General features: G+C 36.7%; 1 long non-coding RNA gene across 4 annotated transcripts; it reads left to right on the forward strand.

Annotated features, from left to right (window-relative positions):
• LOC132681124 (uncharacterized) lies at window positions 1-27,571 on the forward strand. Of its 4 annotated transcripts, none has more exons than XR_009610871.3 (5): window positions 1-5,541; window positions 8,980-10,552; window positions 15,408-17,645; window positions 17,835-18,015; window positions 18,127-27,571. It is a non-coding gene; the product is annotated as an uncharacterized LOC132681124 (long non-coding RNA). The 4 variants fall into 4 exon arrangements; XR_009610869.3 differs by lacking the exon at window positions 1-5,541 and having other exon boundaries at window positions 7,986-10,552; window positions 15,408-15,565; window positions 17,384-17,645; XR_009610866.3 differs by lacking the exon at window positions 1-5,541 and having other exon boundaries at window positions 7,986-9,081; window positions 10,431-10,552.

The raw sequence follows: 27,571 nt of genomic DNA on the forward strand, positions 1-27,571 counted from the left end.
TTTTTTTTTCTCATAGAAGAAATCAAACCTTGAGTTTTAGGTAAAGGTTTTTTTTTTTTTTTTTACCACAGTAGTAGAAGTATTCTGGGAACAGAATACTTCATTTTTATGCTCAGAAGCACATTATTTTGTTGAAAACTAGATACAGGCAGCTTATGGCATTAAAACAATCAGGAGTTGGTCAGAAAGGCAGACTCTGTGAGTCATTCACATGGAATAAATTTTAGGTCAATGTGTGCCTTAAGAGTTATGTGCTCCACAGAGCTTTGTGAATTAAAAAGGTCTGTGTACACACAACAATAAAGTACTCTGAAAATCAAAGTAATCATTATTTCTCCATTACTGATAAGCAGTCTGTCAATACAAATGAATACACCTTTTTTTAAAAAAGTTAAAGGTAAAGGAAAAGAGTTTTATTCAAGTCCAAGTTAGGACTGCTGCCCAGGATACACGATCTTCATTCACAAAGAAGAAAGTGCTCCACGGAAGGACCATTCAGGGTTGTATATACTTTTTACATAAAGAGTTACAAATCAAAAGGCATTGAAGAAAGTAACAGACCTTATCTTAAGCTTTTAATATATGCAGGACTGCATGATTCCAATCCTGTGGGAACTAGGGAGGTTTTACTCGTATCTTTATGTTTAGAATGTTTCCTCCAAGGTTATTTGTTAATGAAGCAGATGTACAATGTGTACTCTGGGCAGAAACTGAGTCCGTGTGCTTTGAGGTTTTGTTGATTTGGGTGACTGTTAAAGTATGGTTCCTCTGAGACCCCTTGAGCAGGGTGGGCCCACAAACATTAAAAGTTGAAAATTTCCTTCATTTTATCAAGTCTGAAGCTTTAAGATTGAGAAAATGAGAAATCATCTACTGAATTCACTGAATATCTATATATCAGAAGCTTTAAAATTAAACTAATAAAAGAAAAAGTTCATAATGTTGCTAAGATGCTACCACGAGAAATAACAAGCCTGAAGGATCTCCCAAAAAGGACCTCGCAGTCTTTTTTCTCTTCCCTCCTACTAGTACCTTTCTGACATGCTTGTATTCCATCATATTTTCTCTAGTCACAAAATACGAGGCTCTTGGACCTGAACTATGACACTGCCTGGAACAGTAACATGTGCAATCCCAACAATGGCTAACTTTACAGTGATTTTATGTTATTTATGAATTCGTGAATATTAAAACAGCATTAATATTGAACAAAGGCAAGGGAAAATCTGGGGTGTATGATAGTGTGTACAAATAAGTAAGATTACAGACTAGTTTTCAATGAAGTATCTTGTTTTTAATCACTCAGAATTAACTAAGATAAAACTTGTGTTTTTTTTAATTTTCTTTTTTTTTTTCAAAGTTTATTTACTTGAGAGAGAGAGAGAGAGAGAGAGAGAGAGAAAATCCCAAGCAGGCTCTACACGGTCAGTGCAGAGCCAGATGCAGGGCTTAATCCCAGGAACAAAGAGATCATGACCTGAGTTGAAATCAAGACTCAGATGCTTAACCAAGTGAGTCACTCAGGCGCCCTGAACTTAGTTTTGACTTCAGTTTTTTACATTTGTTCTCAGGCTTTCCTGAGGGTATTGTTTCTGAAAGTCAAAGAGTAATTTATTCTTCAACATTTGAAAACTAAGGTCTTGGGGAACTATATCTACTTTTGTAAATATTAGTTTGTACATTTCCTCATATAGCCACCCTCAGATCAGTGATAGGTGAAAATTTAATATTGCAAAACCAAATATTCCATGAACTTCGGTACATCTCCAAATCAATGTGAGAGGCAAAATATCTTGGATAAAAAATTCCAATATTGCAAAACTAGCATAATGCTGTTAGTTTAATGCCAATACAAATGACATTTTGTTAAATATATGGTTCTTTAAACTTTAAGCTTGTTCTTTTTTTTCTCTTTTCTTGCCTCCTGGATGTCATTTTTTCTCCTGTTCCCAACTGTCTTCTTGTTTATATTGTATATAAGTTGCCTGAATCAGTTCTCAAGTCCAAGACATGCGTTTCTGATTCTCCAAATAGAATCACATACTCAGTGCTACCAAAACTGGATTTACACATTGCTCTTCTTGTTGACTATACTTATTCCATTACTTGCCTCAAGGTCACACAGATTCAAATCATAAATCTTTGGACTCTAGAATTTCTTACTAAACTAAGATACTGTCAATGCCCAACCACATTCCCTCAGCACATCCTAAGGAGCTTATTCACAGACCTTTGCCCTACTTGCTGGCATCCTGAGGGAATTTTCTAGTCATGGGAGCAGGTTTGACCCATATATGGAACCTGCTGAAAGTGCCAGGAAGTTGATTGCTTATAATTTAAACCAACATTTTAAGCTAACATTTAAAATATATAAAACAAAGACTTTGAAAATATTGAAGTTAGTTATCTAAGGAAGGTTTTCTGTGATTTTATGGAGACTGCATAATTTTATATACTCAGCTACTGATTTATGGAAATATTATAGAGAAACTTGCAAAAACAGCTGTCAGAAAATGGAAAGAAATGTCAAAGTGTCCTCATAGTGCTAGCATAAAACATACATTTCTTTTATCATATTGCCTATTTTTTTAAAGAAGATGTGGAAATCTCTGCCTTAAACAAATCATAAAAATTACATTCCTTGTCACACAAATCTAGTAAATGTGTCCTCTATCCACCTAGTTCCTATACCAGGGCATTATCTGCCAGTCATTTTGTTCCATGGCGTATTTATTATGAGCTTGCTATTTTCTATGTGGCTTATCCATGACCTGTTAGTAATTTTTTCCTAAGCAATAAAAGAAAGGTCATGACTAAAATCATGATGGAGTACCACAACTGGGGAGAAGAGAAGTATGGGGGAAGTCGATCCATGGGGTATAAGCAGACTGCTAGCCCAATTAACTTTGAGTCTTCCGGTATTGTCAATAGTGCTGGTGTTGCTGACCATTCAGTCAGTGCTGAAAGAGTTGGTAGAAAGGTTCCCGATGGTTCAGACAGGAATTAACGTAAGGGACCTCTCCCAAATCATCATCAGAAACATAATGCTAAAATGTAAAAAGTTTATTGGTTATATCTTATTGGTCTGCTACTGGCCTAGGTATAAAAAGTGCCTCTGAAATGGAGTACAGGGGCACCTGGATGGCTCAGTGGTTAAGCATCCAACTCTTGATTTTGGTTCAGGTCATGATCTCAAGGTTCCAGAGTTTGAGCCCTGCACTGAGCCCCACATTGGGCTCTATGCTGACAGTGCGGAGCCTGCTTGGGATTCTCTTTCTTCCTCTCTCTGCCCCTCCCCTGCTCATGCTCTGTATCTCAAAATAAGTAAATAAATTTAAAAAATGAAAAAAAAATGTAGAGTACAGAACACGCCATATATATCCTTGCATGCATTCAAATTATCTCATATTTGGCACTTGACGAAATCAATACAGATCAGATATATTCAGAACCTGTTATGTTCCTAAAACCAGTCCAAATGTCTTCACCTATGTTAAATTCTTGAGTCCACACAACCTTTTCAGGTGAGTTTAATAGATGAGGAAATGGAGATTTGAGAAGATTAAATGACTTTGTTATTCAAATTAACCACTATAAAATGATGAAAGAATACACTTAAGGTACAGTAACATGAAACCTCATTCTCTTCTCCCTGCAAACACACACACAAAGTATCTTTTTGAGGCAGGTTTAGATCCAGTAAATAATTGTTCTGAACAACCTATAACTAAACGTAGTCCAGGAAATGGGTTTCAATACTTAGAAATAATAACATGCATCATAAAATGTACTGAATACTAACAGAAGCCCTGGATAAGTAGAAGACCATAGGAAATCATCTACATTGTTTGACAACATTTGACTTTTTTCCCACTGATAAATAAAACGAAAGAAACAGCAGTATAAATAAATCAGTTGTAATCACTATTTACCTTTTATAACTTTTACTTCTCTTCACAAAATAAATCAGAAATAAAGTTATATCACATCAAAGTTTACTGGCCCAGCATTGCCACTGTCAGAGAATTTAGAAGAGAAATAGAAATGCTACTTTACCCCCAGATGCCTCTTTATCTTCCTCTAATCTTCAATTGACCTTTTTACCACACTTTCAATGCATTCTCTTGGCTTTTATCACTGCTGGCAAATATGAAGAGGTGGGAAAATGTTGAAAAAAGGCTTAAAATACTCTTCAGGATTGCTGTCTTCTCAGAGGGAAGAAAACTGCATTAATTTGACTTCTTTTTCCTTTGGCTTACTTCCCAATATGAATGGTCATAACCCTCTAAAAGATTTGTCTCTTCCTCTCCCCCCACTCCCCATCACACTTAAAATAATGTTTTCACTAGACTAATGTTTTTCAAAAAACAGAGCAAAGATTTGGCTTCAAGCAGATTTTGTTTTCCTACCCTGCAAAACTCTTTTAGAAAAAAAAAAATTAAAGATCTGGTTAAAGCCTTGAAAATGGAAAAGGGTAAACTACAGAGAATACAAATATTCTCACTTGTTTTTCCTTATGCCTGAGAACAAAGTTTCTTGAAAATTACCAAACTTAAAAAGAAAGGTCTGATGATTTGTCGTTTTTTCTCTCATGATTATACACATTATCCTCTGTGGAATTAGGTGGTTCAAAGGAATAAATATTAGGAAATGGAGTTCTCAATTAAGGGTACTCTTTTATTTTTAATTAACTATGTCCATAAATAAAAGGAGCTCTTAAATGCAGTTACTATTCTTTATTTAATGGTGAGATTTAAAAGATTTGTTAGGGGTATCCATAGATCGGAGCCTGGATACTTGCATACCACTTGCCTTTCCTTCGATTAGAATGAAATTATGAGAAGAAATATGGGTTTATGTAATTAAATATGGTATTAATTAATCATAATTATATATTATTCTTTGTAATAATTACTGTAATAATAATATGCTATTCATTCTTAGTTTTGACTATTTGGCCCTGTTCTTTCATACGGTATTTGTTACCTGTAACTTTGGGGATCCAGAGATCTTTTTTTTTTTCCATTTTCACAATATTCTAATTCTCTAAGTTTAGAGAAATCAAGTCAGCATCTCTGCTTTCAGGAATGAGATTTTTCTTTGTGTAGCAAAACAAATAAGTAAATAGCAGGCATCTGTGCAAAAGCTTTATTGTAATCACAAAATCCAGAGCATGGGGTTTCTGAAAAGTTCTTGACATCATTGATTCAGCCTTTAAAGGAACATCCTAATAGAAAAACTTCAGAATTAAAAAAAAAAAAGCAAAAAAAATTCTAGTTGTAAAATACTGTGATACTTTCAGATTCTTGCTATTTGTCTCTGTCATTGATATTTTATGAGGGTCATCTAGGAAAATGGAGCTTAATCTCCATCTTCAGTTATACTATTTTAAAAACTGGCCCATCAATAGGTAGAAAAAGATTGCCTTCAAAATGATATGGATCAGCTCTGTGTTTTCTTCTATAACATCGCTACAGTACAAAGATGACACCGGAGAGCCATCAGGAACATGGACAAGTCGTACTTAATCTAAAAACAAAGGTAAAGTGCCTTCTTACTGAGTGTCATAAAAGCAAGGACAAGCCTACTGAGGGTGGAGAAGCTGCTTTTACCAAATCAAATTTTCTCTCCCAGCCTAACGTATCATCTAGCTTTAATTGTAGTCACATGCTTAAAAAATCCTTTTGGTCATTCCTGGTATTCCAAAATTTGCATTTCATCATTTGAAATTTGGAAGTAGAGAGGCTCATATTATGCTAACATCAACCTTTGTTTTAAAGGGGAAAAGTTGCATCCCCCCCCCCATATTAATATGTAGAAAGGGTGAAGAATTATGAGGTAAGGCATTGGACTAACATCCTTTCCTCACAAAATAAATTTTCTAGGAATAATAAACCCATTATGTGAAATCATGTATTAGGGCTAAATATTTATGTTTTGATATTTATGTATTCAAATAATAGTGTTTACTTCCTATAATTTATCTGCTTTTTCTTACAATGCTATGACCTTGTAGGCTAGCACAGTTCTCATGTCCTTCCATGCCAACCTCTCTATATTAATTTATAATACAGTAAACTCATTCAAATTCAGCAACTCAAACAATTTTAATTCTGATAACTTGGTAATGTATTCTCTTTGGGATTGTTCAACATGTCAATTTTTTTTTTTTTTGTCATCCCCAGCTGTTTTCCAAGATGTCTTCTGTCAGGATCTCCCTTAAATCAGTGTTTCCTTTCTGTAATGATATTTATCTATTTCCTTTCTTGAGATCCTAGTGGTATATAGTGATTGAAAGGAGAAAGAAGCTTATGAAGAGAAAAATATAAATCAGGAGGTACTTAACAAACGTGGCACTTCTTACACATGACCTGCCTTTATTTTCCTACTTGCATAAATAAATGCTAATAAATAGGCACTTCTAAGAGTAGATTGTTACTTTGTTTTTCCCAGTAATGCTAAAAGATTCATGTAAATATTCGTTCTCTTTTTCTCAAATAAATTAAGTGAAACATCATGAAAATGAATGATCTAGAATAAGTGAATAATAATAGAATAAGTGAATAATAATAGAATAAGTGAAAAATAAGAAAGACACTTTAAGAATAATACTGTGATATGAGAAACCATGTGGAATGCTCAGACTGTATTTCTACCACACATGGAGTTCTGTAAGATCTTTTCTTTCCATTATTCACACATTTGGATATATATATCTATTCTATCTCTGTTTCTATCTGTCAACTCCAACAGTACCACACCATTTTGGAGTAGAGGAACAATTACATTTAGGATGATTTATTTTTGTAATTTTTTAATGTTTATTCATTTTTGAGAGACAGAGACGGAGCATGAGCAGGAGAGGGGCAGAGAGAGAGGGAGACACATAATCTGAAGCAGGCTCCAGGCTCCCAGTTGTCAGCACAGAGGCCAACATGGGGCTCAAACCCACGAACTGAGATCATGACCTGCTCCAAAGTTGACTGCTCAACTGACTGAGCCACCCAGGTGCCCCACATTTAGGGTGACTTATATACTATAACCGGTTTCAGTGCTGAGGGGATAGCAAATTTCTTTATTCATGCCTGTTTGTGACTCAGGACATTTAGGAAAGATCTGAATGAGGTTTTCCTAGTAGCCACAATGTGTTCTTATTTTTCTCTGTAATTTATAACTTTATGCTATTGTGAAAATCAAAAACAATATCTGCAGACATTAGGTCCAATACCTTCTTTTATACTCATTCTCTGTTTACTCATTTCCTATTCTCTCTTCAACCCACTCTAATCAGAGTTGCATTTCCACTGCTCCACTAAAGTTACTTTTTAAAAAATATTTATTTATGTATTTTTGAGAGAGAGAGAGAATGAGAGCATGAAAGCAGGGGTGGGGCAGAGAAAGAGGGAGAGAGAGAATCCCAAGCAGGCTCCATGCTGTCAGTGCAGATGTAGGGCTCAATCTCATGAACTGTGAGATCATGACCTGAGCCAAGATCAAGAGTCGGACACTCAACCGACTGAGCCACCCAGGTGCCCCTAAAGTTACTCTTGTATAAGTGCTTTGTGATCTCTATCTTTGAAACCCAGTGGATGATCCACAGTGTTCCCTTACAGGATCTCTTAGCATTTAACACCATTGGTCTATCTCACCTTTTCCAATATTTTCTTTACTTGACTTCTGAGTTACAACAGTCTTCAGAACCCTGCACACATAATTTTACTCTTACTTCACAAGTGTTTCCTTTTTAGACTCCTCTGATTTCTTCTCCTTTTTTTTTTTTAACTCGTAGCCAGAATTACTATCAAACTCCATTAATTGGGACAGAGACCCTTGTGGTGTTAGGAAAGACTTGCCCCTCATGTAGCACACTACCTGCACGTTTTTCTCCTCTTTGAATCACTACATCTTGGAGCATATGGTGCTTATCGGCACAGCTTTCTTTCTTTCTTTCTTTCTTTCTTTCTTTCTTTCTTTCTTTCTTTTCTCCTCTTTGAATCACTACATCTTGGAGCATATGGTGCTTATCGGCACAACTTTCTTTCTTTCTTTCTTTCTTTCTTTCTTTCTTTCTTTCTTTCTTTCCGTTTTTTTTTTTCTATTTACACTCACATCCAGATGGTCTGATTTAATTTCAAAGCTTCAAATACGATCTTCTACACCTGTAATTCCCTACTTTATATCTCAAGCATTCATTGTGTTCCTAAACTCAGATGTCAGTAACTATCAATGCCTGCTTGACTTTTGTACTTGAATATGTAATAGAGCTCTTTATCAAGCGTCATTATTTGAATTGTTTTCTGCCATAAACCTGAGAGTGCTTCAGTCTCCATAAATGACACCTTCTATTTCACAACCAAACCTTGACCAAACCATGAACAGGGAAATCGTCTCAATCTTAAAACTGATACCCTGAGCTTGATTAACTCTCAATTCTTCTTCCACTGCTGCCACATTCGCCCAGGCCACATAGCTTCTCACCTGGGTATTGTAGTAGCTTCAGACCAATTTAGTTAATGAGCCACAAGAACTTCAAGTAATTCTGCTAACTAGGAGAAGATGTAGGAGTAAGGCAAACACAGAAAAATAAGCTTGAAGGGGACAGGGTCGTTTGTGATGACATTTATTAATATCTGATGTTGTACATATGAAAACTAAGGATGAAAGATTGGTTTTTAGGACTCAAATAACTTTAGATTGAGAACCCTAATAGGATTTAAGACAAAAATTCTATTCCATGATAATTTTAGTGTTCTTAGTGATTTGAAAGTTGTAGGGTCGACGGGGAAAATACTACTTTGTTTACATTCAGGAAGATTGGATCTCTGGACTTAAATATGACAGGTAAGATGCAAAGGTGGGATATCACTTTAAAGTTTATATGAAGTGTGAGCAATCAATATGTGCATTTAATTAACACGTTTCTACTTGTTTAGGATATTTTGCTTACTATAAGGACTAATAAAAGCTCTGATATACCAGGCTCCCCTCTGATGGCAGTAATGATTCTGACCCAATCTACTTGCTTGTACTTTCACACATTCCAATTTATCCTGAATGATCTATTTTGCCACTGGAAACAAGGTAGGATAATAAGAAATACAAAGTTCTTTTAACTAGATCTCTGAATCAGGTTTTGAATCATTGAGGTGAATCATTCTGATGTCTGGCCCCAGGCAGTGGAGAAGAAATCCATGAAAGAGAGCTTCTGAAAAATGTCCACTATTCTCAATCCCTTCCAGGTATATGGCCCTCTCTGAGAGCACTGAGCTAAGAACTCTTTCTTGACTTTATTTCTTAAGTTTAAGTGATACATCTCATTTAAAACTCCTTCACTTCTCTTAGTATTTCTCCTTGACCTCCTTAGATTAGAATGTGGCAAGCAAGCGGCCATGAAAGAAATAAAACTGAGAAACAAAGTATATGATAAGCACTGAATCCCAGGTAACAAAAGAAAATCTCTAACATTCTAAACAATGAGGATACATTTTGTTTTAAAAACTAAAGAGCCCATCAACTGATGACTGGATAAAAAAGATGGTTTATATATACTATGGAATACTACTTGGTGATGAGAAAGAATGAAATTTGGCCATTTGCAGCAACCTGGATGGAACTGGAGGGTATTATGCTAAGTGAAATGAGTTAGTCAGAGAAAGACAGGTATCCTATGTTTTCACGCATATGTGGATCTTGAGAAATTTAACAGAAGACCATGGGGGAGGGAAAGGGAAAAAAAGTTACAGACAGGGAGGGAGGCAAACCATAAGAGACTCTTAAATACTGAGAACAAACTGAGGGTTGATGGGGGGTGGGGGAGAGGGGAAAGTGGGTGATGGGTGTTGAGGAGGGCACTTGTTGGGATGAGCACAGGGTGTTTTATGGAAATCAGTTTGACAATAAATTATATTAAAAAAAACTAAAGAGAAGCATATTTTATTATTGCAATAGCTCATCCTCATGGTTATTACCATGTGTACTATAAAGAGCCATGGTCTTAACCTCATACCTTATTTCCAATTGAGAAACTGCTTATAATCACCCTCCGTGTAATAAAGTACTGTGCTCTTCAAATGTCCAGTAAGTACTTATTTAAAAATTATTTTATTTCACTTTGATATTTTGTTTGATATCTTTCCACACACAAGAAAATTTCACTATTAATCATAATTATGGAAAGTGAAGAAGTCTTTAAGAAAATATAAATAAGCCTAAAAGTTTGGTGAATTCAGATTTTATTATTTTGAATTTAACATAATGGTAAACACCATGAAAGGCTAACAAACATTAAATTATCCGTAAGATGGAAGGACAGTGTTAATTTTTCTTTAGTGATTTTTTCTTTAGTTTGTGTGTGTGTGTGTGTGTGTGTCCTCATAATTTGCATTTTTAATCCTTTAGCTCATATAGACCTTTCATGTTTCCTTTTGCAGTTTTTCAGTTTTGGTTTGTTTGTACCCAGAACTGTCCAAGATCAAAGCCTTATTGAGCATTTTCGGGGAGTCATATTCACATTTCTATATCACATTTCAACTAAAACAAGATTCAAGACGGAGTAAGTGTTGAAATGGAAAAAAATACTATGATAACATTGTCAACTAGTCTTAAATATTTCAAAAACTTTCACTTTCTTTCCTGAGTTAGGGTTTGTTTTAGAATGGTTTTAGCAGTTTGTTTTCATGCCCTGTCTCTAACATCTCTTCCTAACTTACCAGCTGGTAAAAGTGTTTTTCCTTTTCCAATTTCCTTCGAAGTCCTTCCTGTTGCACTCAGAATGGCACTTAGCTGCCAGAAGCAGCAATCCGGTTCAAGTGGCTTCATTAAGAGAAAGGTTTATTTCTTTCTTCAGGTATAAGAAATTGGAGGTGGAAAGCCAAGGAATAGTATGTTGGTGTCATGAATAATAGGGCCCTGACTACTTCTTTCTACTCTACCACGCTTAGCATGTGGCTTTCATCCTAAGCTTGACTTGTGGTTCAGTATGGCTGTTGGAGTTATCATAGCATCTTTCTAAGCTGTAGAAAAAGGAAGGGCAAAGGTCAAAATATTTCTCAGAGGTCCTACCCAATCTCTGCTTTTACATCATTGGTCATTTCCAACTGCAAAGAATGTGTCTCCTATGCTGTCCTTAGCATATGACTTTAATTCATCAAAATCTACCTTGGAAAATGTCTACTAGTTTTATTAACAGTAAAGGATATTTTCATCTGTAATGGTACAAGGTCTTAGGCTGGGATTTTCCAGACTTCAGTAATTTTAGTATCACCTTCAAATTTTTGACACATACAGCTTGGACTATCACTTAATTAATACATTTATTTTATCTTACATAGCTTTGAAAATATTCTTTGCGATAATCTGCTTAATATCATAGGTTTGGTATTTTAGTTATGCTCTTTCAAGTCACATGAAAACAAATATCATAAATAACTATTTCAAAAAGTTGATCGATGTCTTTTCTAAAATCATCTGTACACAATTAGTTCACATACTATCAGCAATGGTTAGTTAATATTATGTGTCAACTTGACTATACTATGGTGCCCAGTTATTATGGCCAAACAGTAGTCCAGATGCTGCTGGGAAGGTATTTTTTAGATATGTTTAATATTTACAATGAGTAGACATTTAGTAAAGCAGAACACCCTCCATCATATAGATGAGCCTCATCCAATTAGTTGAAGACTTTAAGATCCTCAAGATTGCATGGTGATGAGCATCCCTGGATTGTATCTTTTCAGTGCAGATCCTGAGAGGTAGAGAGTCTTTTCCGTTAGAAAATTCCCCAGGGAAGGATTGCATCTGGCCTGGTTTGCATACCTTGCCCAGCACTTGGCACTGTTTGGACAGAAGAGTGAGGTACTGTTATTGGCCTGACCTTGTGCATATTGACCCATACCTGTTCATGACAAATTATTTGGATTATAAGAACTGCAGTTGCTGCAGAGTATTTTTATTTGTTCATGAGTAGCTTCCTTTTGCCCCTAAGGTCACACTGTACGGGTGGAACAAACTTCTTGAAGTCTGGCTCTGGTTTCTTTGGTGCTACGTTTGAGAGAGAGGAAAATAAAATAATGCTTGTAGGTGTGTGTGAAGGAGAGAGGGAAGCAGAGAGAAGGATAAGAAGGAAGGGAGAGAGAGACAAAGGATAGAGAGGCAACACCATTAAATGAAGAGAGAAGGAGAAACTGAAAAAAAAAAGCAAAGCAATAAGGATCTCTATGGAAACAGAGAAAGAAATGAGGAGGACAGAGAGAATATGAATTGATAAATTGAAGATACAGGTCTGCCTCAGAGCTCTCTGCCTTGGCGAAAGCCTATATGTTCACGGAAAATTTTGACTCCACTTTGAAAAACATGGCTTTAGATGAAAAGAATTGCTTACTTGCAAGAATAGGAATGAGATTTTACAAAAATAATTGTTGAGTCTTGATGCCTGACTAGATATAATTGAAAATGGTTATTATCCTATAAGTGTTTTATAAAGTGTAGTGAAATATGCCTTGAACTTAACCCCTTCAGCACAAACTATACTTCCCCTAGTTATGAAAAGCAAAATATGGAGTATATTTTGTACTCTTGGCTTTAAAACCACACACAAAAGAGGGAGAAATAGCCTGTGCATTCAAATTTTTTTTTGCCTAAGGCCATGTAGAAACACAGCAACATATAAGCCGGTTATCCCTCTCAAATTTAAGTCAATTATAAAATCAACAAATCCTTCCAAAGGGGTTGAGATCAGGCATCTCTTATTGAATTCCTTTCTACCTGTCAACGGTTTCTTAAGAATCTAGTAGATACATACTTATTCAGTGGTTAATATGAATTCAGTTTCCATAACTAAAAATGTGTTGCCTCATAGAAGGGAGACTGGGAATCTGTATGGCATTTGGCTTTATGGACATATTGAAAATGAAATATTTATGTACAAATATACTTTGAAACATATTGCAGTAACATATTGGGCAGGGTGTTTCTTTACAAAATTTTTTTTTACATTTATTTATTTTTGATAGAGACAGAGCACAAGTGGGGGAGGGGCAGAGAGAGGAGACACAGAATCGGAAGCAGGCTCCAGGCTCTGAGCTGTCAGCACAGAGCCCGATGCGGGGCTTGAACCCATAAACCATGAGATCATGACCTGAGGTGAAGTCGGACACTTAAACAACTGAGCCACCCAGGTGCCCCAGGGTGTTCCTTTTTAAATGTCAACCTTAATTTTACAACAAGGTTTGCATCACAGCATTGCAGCAAACTCATGGGGCACTGTTTCCTTACAATTGATTATATGAGCCCTAAATCTGACCATTTGTGCCCATTATTTGTAAGACTAATGGTGTTGTCCTCTTTCTCCATTATGGTCATGCATCCCTTGAAAGAAGGGAGAATATTTTATCCTCCATATACTTTGTTTTTAATCTTCCATATATATTTTAAAAATACTGAGCACAGATCTAAGCATATGGTGCATGCATAATTCATATTTATTGACTTGATGTGGTTCATCATACCTTAATATGGCTGCCAGAAGATCTTGTGAATCAGCCTACAAACTAATTTCTTTTTAGATTCCCAAACCTTTCTTGCCTTAACATTCCTTTCAAAGTATCCAGTATACTGTCCCCTGACTATAATCTGGGCCAAAACCTTGACGAGGGCATATGAACATGTATGTCACTGTCTCCTTCCATCTCATCTTTGCTGTTGTTTGTAAGGTATTATTTTGTGGTTTTCTTTTTTTCTTTCTTTCTTTCTTTCTTTCTTTCTTTCTTTCTTCTTTCTTTCTTTCTTTCTTTCTTTCTTTCTTTCTTTCTTTCCTTCTTTCTTATTGAGTCATTAAGATTTTTATTATATTCTTGGAAAGATGCACTTATGGCTGGCTACCTCCTCATTGTCGTATCTTTATCCTGAATCCAGACTTATGGCTCTGCATATTTTTCACATCCAGTTTGGGAGAGCAAGTCACACATCTGGGTCCCCAAATCAGAATGGGTGATATTACAGACTGAATTGTGTCCCCTCAAAATTCAAGCCTTTATCCCTGGTATGGCTGTATTTGAAGACAAGGCCTTTAAGGAGATAATTAGGGTTAAATGAGTCTTAAGGGTGAGGCCCCAATCCAATATGACAGGTCCCCTTACAAGAAATGAAAGAAACACCAGAGATGAACATGCATGGAGGAAAAATGTTGTGAGGACACAGTGAGCTAAAAAGTTCCAGTCCGTGTTTTAGTCTACAACTGTAGAGAGAAGCCTCAGGAGAAACCAAACCTGCCAACACCTTGATCTTGGACTTACAGCTTCCAGAACTGTAACAGATAAATTTCAGTTATTTAAGCCACTCACTCTATGGTATTTTACTATGGCAACCCATAGCAGACTAATTGGCATCTACAAAATTTCAGAGCAGAAGGCATACATATAGATAGGCCATTAATATCATTAATTTATAAAAGAAATCTATAAGGATTAAATTTTTTTATTGTTTATTTATTTTTTGAGAGAGAGAGAGACAGACAGACAGAGCATGAGCTGGGAAGGGCAGAGAGAAAGAGAGACACAGAATCCGAAGCAGGCTTCAATTGGGACTCGAACCCACAAACTATGAGATCATGACTTGAGCCAAAGTCGGTTGCTTAACCAAGTGAGCCACCCAGGCACCCCATGTAAGGACTTTATTGAGAATATACTTTTTAGTATAACATGAAGTATAACACACGTAGAGAAAAATGGGTAAATTGTGAGTGTAAATTCTGATGATCTTTTTCCAAAGTAATTCCAAAGATTACACCCATGTAATCACCAACAAGATTAAATTATAGGACACTATGATTTGTATGTAAGTACATGTGTATGTTGTGAGATAGTGATTAATTTATTTGTTCTTTATGGATATCCACATATCCAATAAATTCAGCAAAAATTATTAGAAAGATATCTAGTTTTTATTATTCTTCATGCCAACTTTGCCAGAAATCAGGTTCTATCTGTATGTGTTTCTTGTTCGTATTGTTCTATCTGCCCCTGTACTACATGGTCTTAACTACTGTAGTCCTATAAGTGTATGTTATTCAACACTGTCTTAGGTGTCCATGCTTCTCCACCTTTTTACAGAAATGTGAGAATCAACCTGGCAATCTCCATTAAAAGAACTGCTTGGATTTTGATTGGTGTGACATTGAATCTACAAATCAATTAACAGAGACATAGTATATTTATAGTATTGAGTTTTCTGATTCTCAAGTGTTTTATCTTTCCATTTTTTTATGTCTTAATTCCACTCTGTGATAGTTTGTAACTTTATGTGTAGAGTTTTTACAGATATTTCATTGTTTATTCATAGATATTTGATATTTTGATAGGACTGTAAGTTACACCATTTTTTCCTCTTTTTTTTTTTTTTGGCGGCAGAGTGATAGAGGAAGAGGAACAGATAGAGGGAGAGTTTGAATCCCAAGCAGACTTCATGCTGTGAGCACAGACCCCTAATTGGTGCTTGATCCCACAACCCTGGGATCATGACCTGAACTGAAATCAAAAGTCAGATGCTCAGCCAACTGAGCCCCCAGGTGCTCCATATCATTTTACATTTATACAAATACTTCTTCTAGCTTATGCTACTACATCTAAGGTCAGCTTAATCATAGTTTGGGATAACTATTCTTGTGTTTATAAAGTTAAGGTGAAACATTACATCTTAATAAAGTAACTTTTTTCCCCCTAATTAAATGGATTTGAATAAGGTGAAAAACTAAAATCTAGAACCTCTTTTCACTATTTTATTTGTTGGGGGCAAACTTTAAAACTTATCACTGCCATTTTTCTTCAATTACAAAATTAGAAAGATATGAAATGGTCAGGGGGAAGTTATTACTGGAAACCCAGAAATGGTCAACAGGTATCTAATTTTATTCATTGAACAAAGAGAGCTAAAGGGGGTAAGTTCTTTTGGCAAGAACTTAAATGTATTTAAAAGGGAAGAAAACTACACTAGTTGTTTGTTTCATGAGTGGAAGAAAAGGATACATGGAATTGAAGAAGCTAGGGGGGAAAGTGTCTATTAAATAAACACCTATCATTTGTGAAGCAGTTCTAGCATCAGGTGTGGACCTTTGGTTTCTCTTGGGCAGTGATCTTATGTTTTACGTATCTAGAGTGAGATTCTATAGCTGGGTAATGAGTGGGTAGGGTGAGAGAATACGTTTTAATTTCAATTCATATCAAATGACCATGATCACAGATTTAGCACCTTAGATTTACTTCCCTGTACTTGAGTCATCTATTGCTATGAATCCTGAGAAAGCAGTATTCTGACAGCATGCTGACAGCATCTATCCATGCTGACAGCAGAGAGTCTGATTCCGGGCTGGAACTCACAAACCACGATATCATGACCTGAACTGAAACCAAGAGTTGGACATTTAACTGACTGAGCCATTCAGGTACACTTGAAAACAAAATTTTAAAGTGTCAAGAGAACATGGAAGTAGAAAATATTAATTAGGAAAACTGAAATCAATCCCAATACAATTATAGTAATAAGAGTGATCTAAATATTTGTGCTTAATGGTGAAGAGTCTCAGATTTGATTATGTAAAACCAGTGTGATTCAAAAACATGGCATTTGCAGGCTAGAGATTTTGAAAACACAGTAGGTAACAATGACAGATATAGTTAACTGAATTCAACTAAAATAAATTTAAAGGAAGGCATGGGTAACAAATAAAATGCAGTAACAATAATCATTGTTAAATGATATAGTTTTAATTATGTTCAGGGACTACATATGTCTTCAAAACTATAAATGACTGTGATTCTCATGTCCTTAATAACAAGGGAAAATGTATTATCAAAAATATCAGTGAAATCTAGTTAGGAAAAGGAAAAGGTACATTTTTTATATTGGATATAAATGAGAAAATATTTCTGCTTTTTTATCATCATCATGGGATACAATTTATACTTCTTCTAGTCTGTGTGTTTGGATAGTCCATGAGATGATTTCCAGACTTAGATTTTTTTTCCCCTATGTCCTTGAATTATTGTGTTGAATGGCTCTTAATGAAATACAATATATTTTGAGTAAAATTTGAAAAAAAAGTTTTTTTGGGCTACTCCATGTGGAATTTGAAAAACATGAGGCAGCCAATTAAGCTTTGGGGAGAAGGTGGAGGGGAGGAGAATGTTCTTTCAATCCAGAGTTGAGAATGATAGCTTGATAGGTGTCTGTACCTTTCCTGGAATAGGTAGATCACTCTTAATCTTCAATCACACCAGTCTTTATATGTTATTTTAGTGGTTATCTTAAGTAAATGTCAAATTTCTCCAATTTGCTTAGGTTGTCTTCCTGCCTAATATTGGCTTTATTCTTCATCCTGTACTTACAGCCTAACTCAGGCTCTGCTGAGGGACAGGCAACATGAGAAGACAAGACACTAGGGTTAGAGCCAGATGTTGACGTAGTTGGAGAATTTCCTGAGCCATCACAGAGTTGTAGAGTGATCTTATTTTCAGATCTGGCTATCTCAGGGCTTCAAGAGTGTTGGTCACCAAAACAACACCCTCAGTGGAACACCAGCAGCCTCATGCTCATTGTTGTCCAAGGCAACTCTGGATGTCTATACGCCTGTTATTCTGAGATTTATTCAAGTGAGTGTCCATATTTTCCCCATTTTGGTGGAGTTAAAAATGAAAAGGAATATGTGATAGTAAAACTAATTGAAGAAAACCCATGAAAGTAATAGAAAAATGAATGTGATCCAAGTGTTCTATATTCATTAACCAATTATAATTTTCAAACCAATTGCACTGTCAGATTAAACACACAATTTTTTTCAGAGCCTGTACTTTGAGGTCAACTGATTATCACATGCTTTCAAATTAATACACATCACCAACAATAAAAATCCTGAAGTCTGAGTAAATTGGCAATTATGCTGATGAATAAAGAAATTAGAATACAAAGGGATAGTCTTGCTTTGCAATACAATACTCAGTCTTCTCTTGGTAAAGGTTTCAGGTGAGTAATCTGTACCCGTACTACTCTACACATTTATGGGGCATTTTGGAGGGGACAGGCTATGGATTTATAGTAAGGTAATTTCTCTGGCGTATATTTTTACCTTATCAGATAACCAAATGCTGCTGCTGTGTAGTAGAGGCCTTGCTCTTCATTAGACTGTGCATGTGAATCTACTGGAAGAGGAGAGAGCAGAAGACATAAAAGAATTGTCTCTCTCCAGTTACCATGTCAACATCTGCCATATTCTTCCTCAGCAGCTCCAACCCTCTCCATGATGGCTATTGGTTGTGAAAAGCATGTGTATGTGTCTGTCACTATAGCTGATGCCCACCTTGTCAATGCCAATGTCTGTGCCAAAACCTAGATTCTGATACTTGGAAAATTGGGATCCAGAGTTGGGGGGTCTATAGTCCTTAGGGCTACAGAGTATTGAGCAGAACTGGAGAGCATGTTCATTTTCTGATTCTAGCTTACATTTTCTTAGAACCAAGTCTAGTATGTCATGAACGAAGATCATTTATATATGCCTGCAGGCCCATCTGCCAGTTGGCCCAGATTCCAGTCTGACAATAGGCTAATACTTCATGCATCCATTTCTCTCATAAAGATCAGTTTAGGCCACAAAACTTAACCTGCTTGCACACCTCCTCCAGGAAACATCCATCATGCCTGAGTAACTCTGATTCCCAGCAAAGGACACAGGTGGGACACAGAGTGGGGAGGGGCAGAGTAGGAAACAGCAAAGGACACAGAGTGGGGAGGGGCAGAGTAGGAAACACAGAATCTGAAGCAGGCTCCAGTCTTTGAGCTGTCAACACAGAGCCCAACATGGGGCCTAAACCCACGTACCATGAGATCATGACCTGAGCCAAAGTCAAATGCTTAACCGACTGAACCACCCAGACACACCAGAATTTGTTCCTTTCATCAACTATTGCACCTAAATGAAGATGTCAATTAAAATTGAACCCAGGAATTTTGACTTGCCAGAATGTCTCCTCTTCAGAAGTTATTTTCAATTTCTTTAAGTCAAAAATTCCTGAAATGATATTTGGATTTATAAGGATTTATAAATCCTTATAAGGATTCCCCAAAATACATTTTCTTCAGAGAATTTATATTTGAGAGGAGTAGAATTTTGATTCCTATTAAAATGATTTATCTTTATTGTTTCATTCTATTTCAAGAGCAAGTCAATTTTGTAAATTCATTTCCAAATGTCTCTAGAGATCTGCTGACTACTCTCAAGCAATTACAAATAATCAAAGGGTAGACCATTATCTGAGATGGAGTGATGGTTCTATTAACTTCTAAAGTGAGCATCCGTGTATATAAGAACAGTGAATTTTCCCTAAATTCTAATCTTAACTACCTACCTCTTAACAGGAAATAAATACAGGAGACCTTCTCTATTGAAGTGAAAATAGAGACACACATTTCGGTTGTTTATAAAAATCCACTATCTCAAGTCAATGGAAGACTATAGTAAGGAAACATGTGACACTTTCAAGATTCATAGACATTTCGGGATTTAAAGGAAATGGAAAATGGCACTTCAAAGCTAATAAACAGTTTAGGGGTTTGGTTTTCCATAGTTTCACTAGCTGGAGCAAGTTGAAGGATAGCAAGAACTATTTATTGCCTGGAAATTATTCATCAGAATTCTTACATGACGAATAATGAAATTTTAGAAATAACTAACATAGGTATGGGAGCAGCTAATAGGTATTTTTGGAGCACTCACTTGTAGAGGAACTCTACCAGATAAGTTTGAGGTCTTTTAGTCTCTCCAGCCTGTGGTTGCTCATTCCAGTCATGGGGCCAGCTTCGTGGGAACTGCCACTTGCTCTCAAGTTTCCTTGGAATGTCACAGAGATGATCATGGGTCATAGACTGCAAAGCATTCTTGAACTAAGGCAGTATAAAACACAATCTTACAGAGCCTGTGTATTCTTTAAATGCCCCGCCCTGCCTTTTGCTCCCCTTTTCCTCCTCCGAGTCATTTCTAGACCACTATACATTCCCCTCCTCATCAGCTAACTTAGCAGGAGCTACTTATTTGGTTACCTATGTGCATCATCTTTCTCTTGAAAATTTCCCAGCTTTGTCATATGTTAGAAAAGCAACTCGTGCTTCACAGAATTCATACTTTTGTTATATGTTCCCAACAGTAAAGTTGGCAAATTTTGATGAATTAATGAATCCACAGGCAAATGTAATTAGATGTTAACATGCAGCCATACTAAGGCATGACATTTAAGTTCAAATAAAGACTTTTTTTTTTAATAACTCAAAATAGGGTTGGGAATTTAAGACAAGAAATCTGGCCTTGGTATTTGTCTTGATGCACACCTGAGTGGAGTCTCAAGTCAGCCAAACAGGGACACTTTGCTTTGAGGGGTTTCTGCTTTAAATTTGATTTCCAACTGCATGAATTGGATGTCCAATCTGTTACACTTTTGAAAAGCATTCATTCTGTAGTTGTCCAAGTTAGAGAAAACAGTAGAGGTTCCTGAGCAAATGTGACTTCACCATCTTTCTATGGAGCACTGTATGATGCTTCATACTAAGACCTTTTCAGATTTTAACTTAGTTTCTACTTACTTTCTACTTAATTTGGAAAATGTGTTTTTTTGCTCAGCAATCACATCCCAATGTTATATAAAAGTTCTGTCCTCTATCAGGTCCTATAGCTGCCAGTCAGAGCAACAGAGCCTTTTTAGCCTCCCATAAGTCACGCAGGTGAGCTATCGTGTCCTTATAACCCAAGTTACAAGCAGAGGGAGAGGCTCGTAGTGATCATCAGTTTTCTCTTCTATGGCCACAAGATGGCAATGTGATGATTTAAATTCAAAAGTTATTGAGCTTTATTTTATTGACTTTAGAGGACTTTAAAGACCATGGAATCCACTTGAAGCAAATACTTAAGATGAACTGGAAACTGTATCCCACAATATATTTAGTGTTTTTTTCCATGGTTCAGTAGTTTGTTCTATGGTCAGAATGATGCAGGCCTGGGCAATGTATGATTCCATAACCACACATTTTGCTTTCTTTTCTCCTCTAACATACTTGTGTAATGGTTGATGCAAGCTCATGGATTCGGCCTTTACACAGTAACGAGGCAGTTTCAAATGACATTGACTGGCACTGGAGGACAATAGCAGACACTTTGATTTTATTTTTCTTTCTCTGAAATGAAGACAGAGTAAATTCCATCAAGGAGTTAGCTTTTGTAGGGCAATAAATCTTGTTCTTTTATAACTAAGTCATTTAACAATTCATCAAAAGCACATTGTTTTTCTCAGTGAGAGAATATATGGTGAACTTTACTTTATGAAAAATTTATTTTTTAGGTGTTTGAATCTATATTGTAGAATGTAGGATTCATTGTAGAAAAATATTTAATGTATTTAGGATCATACAATTTGAAATATGCAGGTATGTGTTTATTTTTAATTTTTAAAAAGTTTATTTATTTATGTTGAGAGAGAGAGAGAGCAAGCAGGGGAGGGGCAGAGAGAGAGGGGGAGAGAGAGAATACCAAGCAGGCTCCATACTGCCAGAGTGTGTATATGTGTGATATGTATATATATGCATGTATGTGTGTGTGTGTGTGTGTGTGTGTGTGTGTGTGTGTGTGTGTGTATACACACGTATTTAGTAACTACCTAATAGAAAGTTTGTAAAGATTAAGGAAGTAATCCATGTAGAACACTTGGTATAGTCCTTGACACACAGACATCATGCAACAATTGTTACTGTAACACTATTATTTTTTGTTGTAATACTCATGGTTGTTGTTACATTGAGAGTTATCCATGGGAACCAGTTATCTTGGTCCTGTCACAAAGCCACAGATAAAATTTTGTGTCCAACTATCTGTTTTGGAAATGCAGACAATAGCTAATTCATGTTGACTAAAACTTTAAGAAGTGTTTTATATGCATAATGTCTCTTCCCTCCCTCATTCTCCCTTAAAATGCCCAGATTGCCTTTTCACAAATCAGAACGGAGCTCAACTCTTTCCCCTACTGTCAGTAGTTACTGAGTACAATCTATTTTTACCACTTTAATCAATGCTCAGTTATGGTTATCTTTGATGGAACTCAAGAGTAGAGAAGCAGGAGTGAATTCCTTTACTGTTACTCATAATTACCTTAGTGGGCTGGATGTTTCCTCTCCCTGCAACTCTAGCCTTCAGGGCCAGATGTCCTTGTCCCCATAGTGAGAACACATTTGCCTGTATCCCATTGGACTGTAATCTACATCAGCCAACTGGACGCTTTGAACTTCTTGCGTCCAGAGACTAATAGGTGAGAAGTGGAGATACCATTTCGCAGGAGTAATTGATCCTGATCATCAGGAGGAAGTAGGACTTCAATTACACAATTGGGGCAGGGCAAGATAAACTATTTAGGTATCCCTTAGGTCTTCCTTCTTAGGGAGTGAATTGTATCCCTTCCCCCCAGGTTTGTGTGTTGAACCCTTAATGCCTAATATGACTACACTTGGAGATAGAGTACTCAAAGAGGTAATTAAGATTAAGTGAGGTCCTAAGAGGAGCCCTGATACAATAAGACTGGTATCCTTGGAAGAGGAAGAGCTATGCTACCAGAGAATATGCTCTCTCTGCATGTGTAAAGGAGAAAGGCCATGTGAAGGTTTGGTGAGGAGGCAGCCATCTGCACACCAGGAAGAAGAAAGGCCTACTCGAAGAATGGACTCTAATGGACCTTGGTCTTAGACTTCCAGCCTTCAGAACTATTATTCAAACTTGGTCTGTGGTATTCTATTATGGAAGGCTGAACAGACTAATACATTCCTGTTGCCCATTTTTTACTGTAAATGAACAGTTATAGCAATTCTAGCTTGAAAACAGCACAGTGACTTGGGGTCCAGTCCTCTCTGGAATGAGGGTTTGGGTCATGTCACCAGATATGCCCTGGAGACCAGCAGAGTTGGCAGCTGCAAGGGGAGTCTAGTATAGGTAATGAAGGAAGGTGATATTGGTATTGATGGTGGGTTGGGCAGCTATTTCTACTAACCTTTGTATTTTTATTTTACGTTTCTTACAAAATTGAGGCTTACTAGATTCCAGAGGATGCTGTTTCCTGGGCATACATGAGGATGGAGCTTGGTGGTACAAAGGGGGTCCACATAGACAGGAATATGTGCCACTCAGATCTTTCTTGAAGGAAAAACTTACTATCCAGGTGCTGAAGCAAATAGTCTTCACCTGTTGAGTGATTGTCTCAATGGCATAGCCGTTTCACCTAAAGTCATGCCCTTCCAGGGTCAGTTCACATCTAATGAGTGAAGGAGGCAGAAGTATAAGGCTCACTTATTTTGTTCCAAATCGGGACAACGCTGAAGGATCACTTTAGCTCCAGATGATTCTTGGGTCTGGTGAGCCTGTAAAACCTGTATGGCTTTGGTCTCTTCCTCTGCTCAATTCTAATTCTTTATCTTCCCTTCCACAATTGTTGATTCTGGCAGTGCTCCTTCCAAAACATCTTGTATGCTGAACTCTGTCTTAGAGTTTGCTTTCTGGAGAACTTAATCTATAACACTAACAATTGGGGTAATTGTATTAAAATTGGGAATGTTTAAAGCTTCTGATTTCCATTTGGGACCCAGTCATTAATTTGACGGCAAAATGCAAAGTTACACTCAACATTCTTATAGTGAACAGCTGCCTTTTGACTTAAGTGTGTGTGAGTTGGCTTGTAACCAACCTAATTCACCTAAGTGAAATCAATAGATGAGGGGTTTATGCATGAAAATATGCAGCTGTTTTATTGAAGTTTTCACTGACAGGAACTTATCACTGTGACACCTCGTTTCCTTAGACAGTTATAAATGTTGAAGGCAGATGGAAAAAGGCTAGTATAATAGAGATGAGAAACATTGTATTTTCCTTCTGTGGGTGATAGATAACCAGGTATAATCTTACAATCTTTGTTCTAAAATTGTGTCAAACTGACAGTCATTGTAATTGATATTAAAGGGGACCAAAACAAATGGGACAAGCTGTGTGTGATCTGTTTGAGATTAGACAACTATTCTGGTAGACAGTCTATAATTCTGTAATTATGTTCTGCAAGATCTGTGAAATAGCAACAACCAAAAGCATGGTGTTTAGCTTGCACATCACGATAAGAACAACACAATAAGTGTGTCCTACTCTGTTGATTAACTGCTTTTTGGAACAGTTCCTATCATGTGATTTTTTGTGGGGGAGGGGTTTATCAAATCTATGTATTCCATTGGGCATCCCCTTGGATGAGCTGTGTTCCTCCACTGAAACAGGTACTTAGAGAGGGAAAAAAGAAAAAAAAGGAAATAAGTTTGAGATATACAAATAGAAGAATAACCCTTTTAAAAAGTTGAACTGTACTTTATATTGCAAATTATTAAATAATAAATTTAAACATTCAACGGAGTTTTTACTTCTAGTTTTAGTATAGTAACTTAGATCTGGATTAATGGGATTTTGTGATCCAAAAGACATTTTAAAGTTATTCTTTTAGTCCTTTGCCAACCTTAGTTTTTCTTTTTTTTAATGCCACTTTAATTTGATTTTTTATTTTAGGGAGAGAGCACATGTGCGCACTGGCTCCTGAGCAGAGGGGGAGGGGCAGAGAGGGAAAGAGAGAGAATCCTAAACAGGCTTGTACTCAGCACTGAGCCCAGCCTAGGGCTGATCCCATGACACTGGGATCATGACCTGAGCCAGATTCAAGGCAGACACCTAACCAGCTGAGCCACCCGGGTGCCCCACCCTTAGTTTATTTCAATGGCCCACATTTTAAAGTCCCTACCCTTTCTTGCTCACTAATGTATGTACTTTTTGTTTGTTTTTATTTCCTAAGTTTAAAACAATGTCTAAATGTAATTTTGGACATTTGCTGTTTTACATAGTAGAATTGTATCCTGGAACAAGGTTTTGAGGGTTGACATTAATGATTTGATAAGTCTAAAGAGGATGGTAGAAACTAGAGGTAGCACATTATTTGTGGTACATTCAAGAGTTTGGACTTGACCTACAAGACTGTGAGTAGCTTAGAAGCTGCAGGGGTAAAGTATGAGTTTTTAGAGAAATCACCCTGACAACTTTACAGAGAATGAATTATAGGAGATCTAAAATCAAAACAGAGAAAGCAGTCAATACTGTTTTTAGAGTCCAGGTGAGATGTTGGAGGGAAGATTTAAGACAGAGACTCACTACAATTAGTCTAAGTGCTGCCCCCCCCCCCCCCCAGGTAATAACCAAAAGGGGGAATACAAAAGCAGATAAGCCTTTCCATTGTTAATTTTAAATGTAAACCCTGTAGGCAGGTTTCTTCCTTCTTTCCTCCCTCCCTAGCTCCTTTTCTACCTTCCTTTCTGGAATTAAATAATTACTATGTGCCCTTGTCATGCATTATTCCCACAACTTAGTGTATGGTGGGGAATGAAGCAGGTGTAATGGTGACCCTCATGTCTGTTAGTCAAGGTTCCAGCAGGAAACTGTGACACACTCCAAATGGCATGATTTAAGAATGGTTTAATAAAAACAATATTTTAAAAAGTGGTAGAAAGTTGTAGCATGGAGTGAGTAACAGCTGTTACCACTCTTGACTTGGAGAAACAGGGAAAGGGAGGGCTCCTCAACCTGGAAGAAGACTGCTTTGTGGAAGGGAGCCACCTTGAGTGAAACCGTGACCTTCATTTGGGTTGAAGGGTGCTGCCAACCCATGCTGATTTCTCAGAGAGGGAGCTGGAGAATAAATATCCCAACTATGCTTCTAGCATTCTGCCCTATCCTTCCCTCCAGCACCCCGCTGGGCACTCAGTTGGCCCAACCAAACAAAAGGGCAAAAAGCATGGAGGGGAGGGGTATGATGTTTTCTATTCAGGTCCTCATCCTAGACCAAACAGACACAGTGCAGAAGTTTGGAGAGTTAACTGGCAGGAGCATATAAGAAGTATAGAGAATGCCAGGAAACTCACAAGCATTTCTCTGTATGTGTGTGCATGTGTTTAGCCTTTCTAGACCATATCTAATGTTTGTTTCTACTGGGTTTTACCCATAAGAAACAGTGTGAGAGAAAGATTACTATAGTATGGTTTTCCCTGTGTCCCTTCTGCCTTGGAAGCAGCCCTGAACCACACCCCTTCTTATAAGACATTCTTCTCGTTGAAGTAGGCAGGTATGTTATAAACAGAATATACAAAGCTAAATATTTATTAAGTGTGTATTATTTGATGTAGTATACAAATTGCATTTATGTATTTACCTGGTTCTGTGGAGTCTGGCACTCCAGGCAAACTCGAGCATGTGTAAAGCATTTAAGTAGAAAAGAATTGTATGCATAGACTTTGCTTCCTCTTGTTGTGGTCTTTGTTTGCCCATGTGTGAATTATTTGGCATTTCACCTTGTACAATGTTTTGGACCTGCAATTATAAAAAGCTTCAGTGTCAGGTCAGTAAAATCCACTGCCTTCTATTTTTTTCCCTATATAAATAGAAGTTGACAGTAGGAAATTTTGTCACTGGCAATTTCAAATTCATTATTCTGAATACAACTGGCATTCAAGTTGTTGGCTGGTCAGTTAGAAAATAAGCAAATTTAGGTAAGGGGAATTTGTGATTGTGTATTTACATTTAATATTGTGAAAAAAGAAACTTCTTGACATTGCTGGTGTTTTCATTATCCTGGAAGGATAGATCTAGATCGTAAAGACCTGAATACTTCAAGATTCTTTCCAGATGCCTTACAGGCGGACATTAATAAAATACTTCCAAAGAAAAGAAAGGAGGCTGACTCTTTTCAGGTATGTATTTATTTACTGCAATGGTATATTTGAGAATGAACATTTTTTACTCCTTTAGAATATACTGGTGTTTTGGGAAGTATCAGTCTTATTTTTAGTATACTTTATTTACAAGAGAGAATCATTGACAAACAAATGTTAGTCAAGAACTACCATGAAGTTTAAAAATAAGAAAGAAACTGGAATCAGGTGGCACGATGCAAAAGATCTGCTTTGTCCTTTACTCTTTCCGTCAAAGATAGTAATTTACCATATATTTTATGATATTTATCATAAAAATTTATCACTTCATGGCTTCAATTCATGAACCTGAGATTAAGATCAGAGTTGATATCAAGAGGCAGATGCTTAACTGACTGAACCACCTAGGCACTCCAAAGATAGTAATTTAAAAGCAATATGGTAACCTGTTTGGGCAAAGAGAATCCAAAAGTAGGTTGTATTGCATACTTCAGCGAGCATCAATTGAGCATGGGTGAATCACAAGACTGCAGGTCAACTGTGATAGCCTATCTCAAGAAAAAGTGAAAGGCCAAAGTTCTCATAGGGCCTTCAAAGAACTTTACCTCTCCCACACAAAAAGCCCATATTTTTTTACCTGCCATTTGGAAGGACATTGGAGGTCATCCAGTATGAGTCAGGAAGAGAGAAGTGCAAATATAAATTTTACCTGGTTTCTCTAAGTTTCTCAATGGCTCTAGAAAAGCCAGAAAATAGCTGGGAAAGAAAGAAG

This window comes from Panthera onca, chromosome A1 (genome assembly GCF_046562875.1).
Source record: "Panthera onca isolate mPanOnc1 chromosome A1, mPanOnc1 haplotype 2, whole genome shotgun sequence".
In the NCBI taxonomy this organism is placed as follows: Eukaryota; Metazoa; Chordata; class Mammalia; order Carnivora; family Felidae; genus Panthera; species Panthera onca.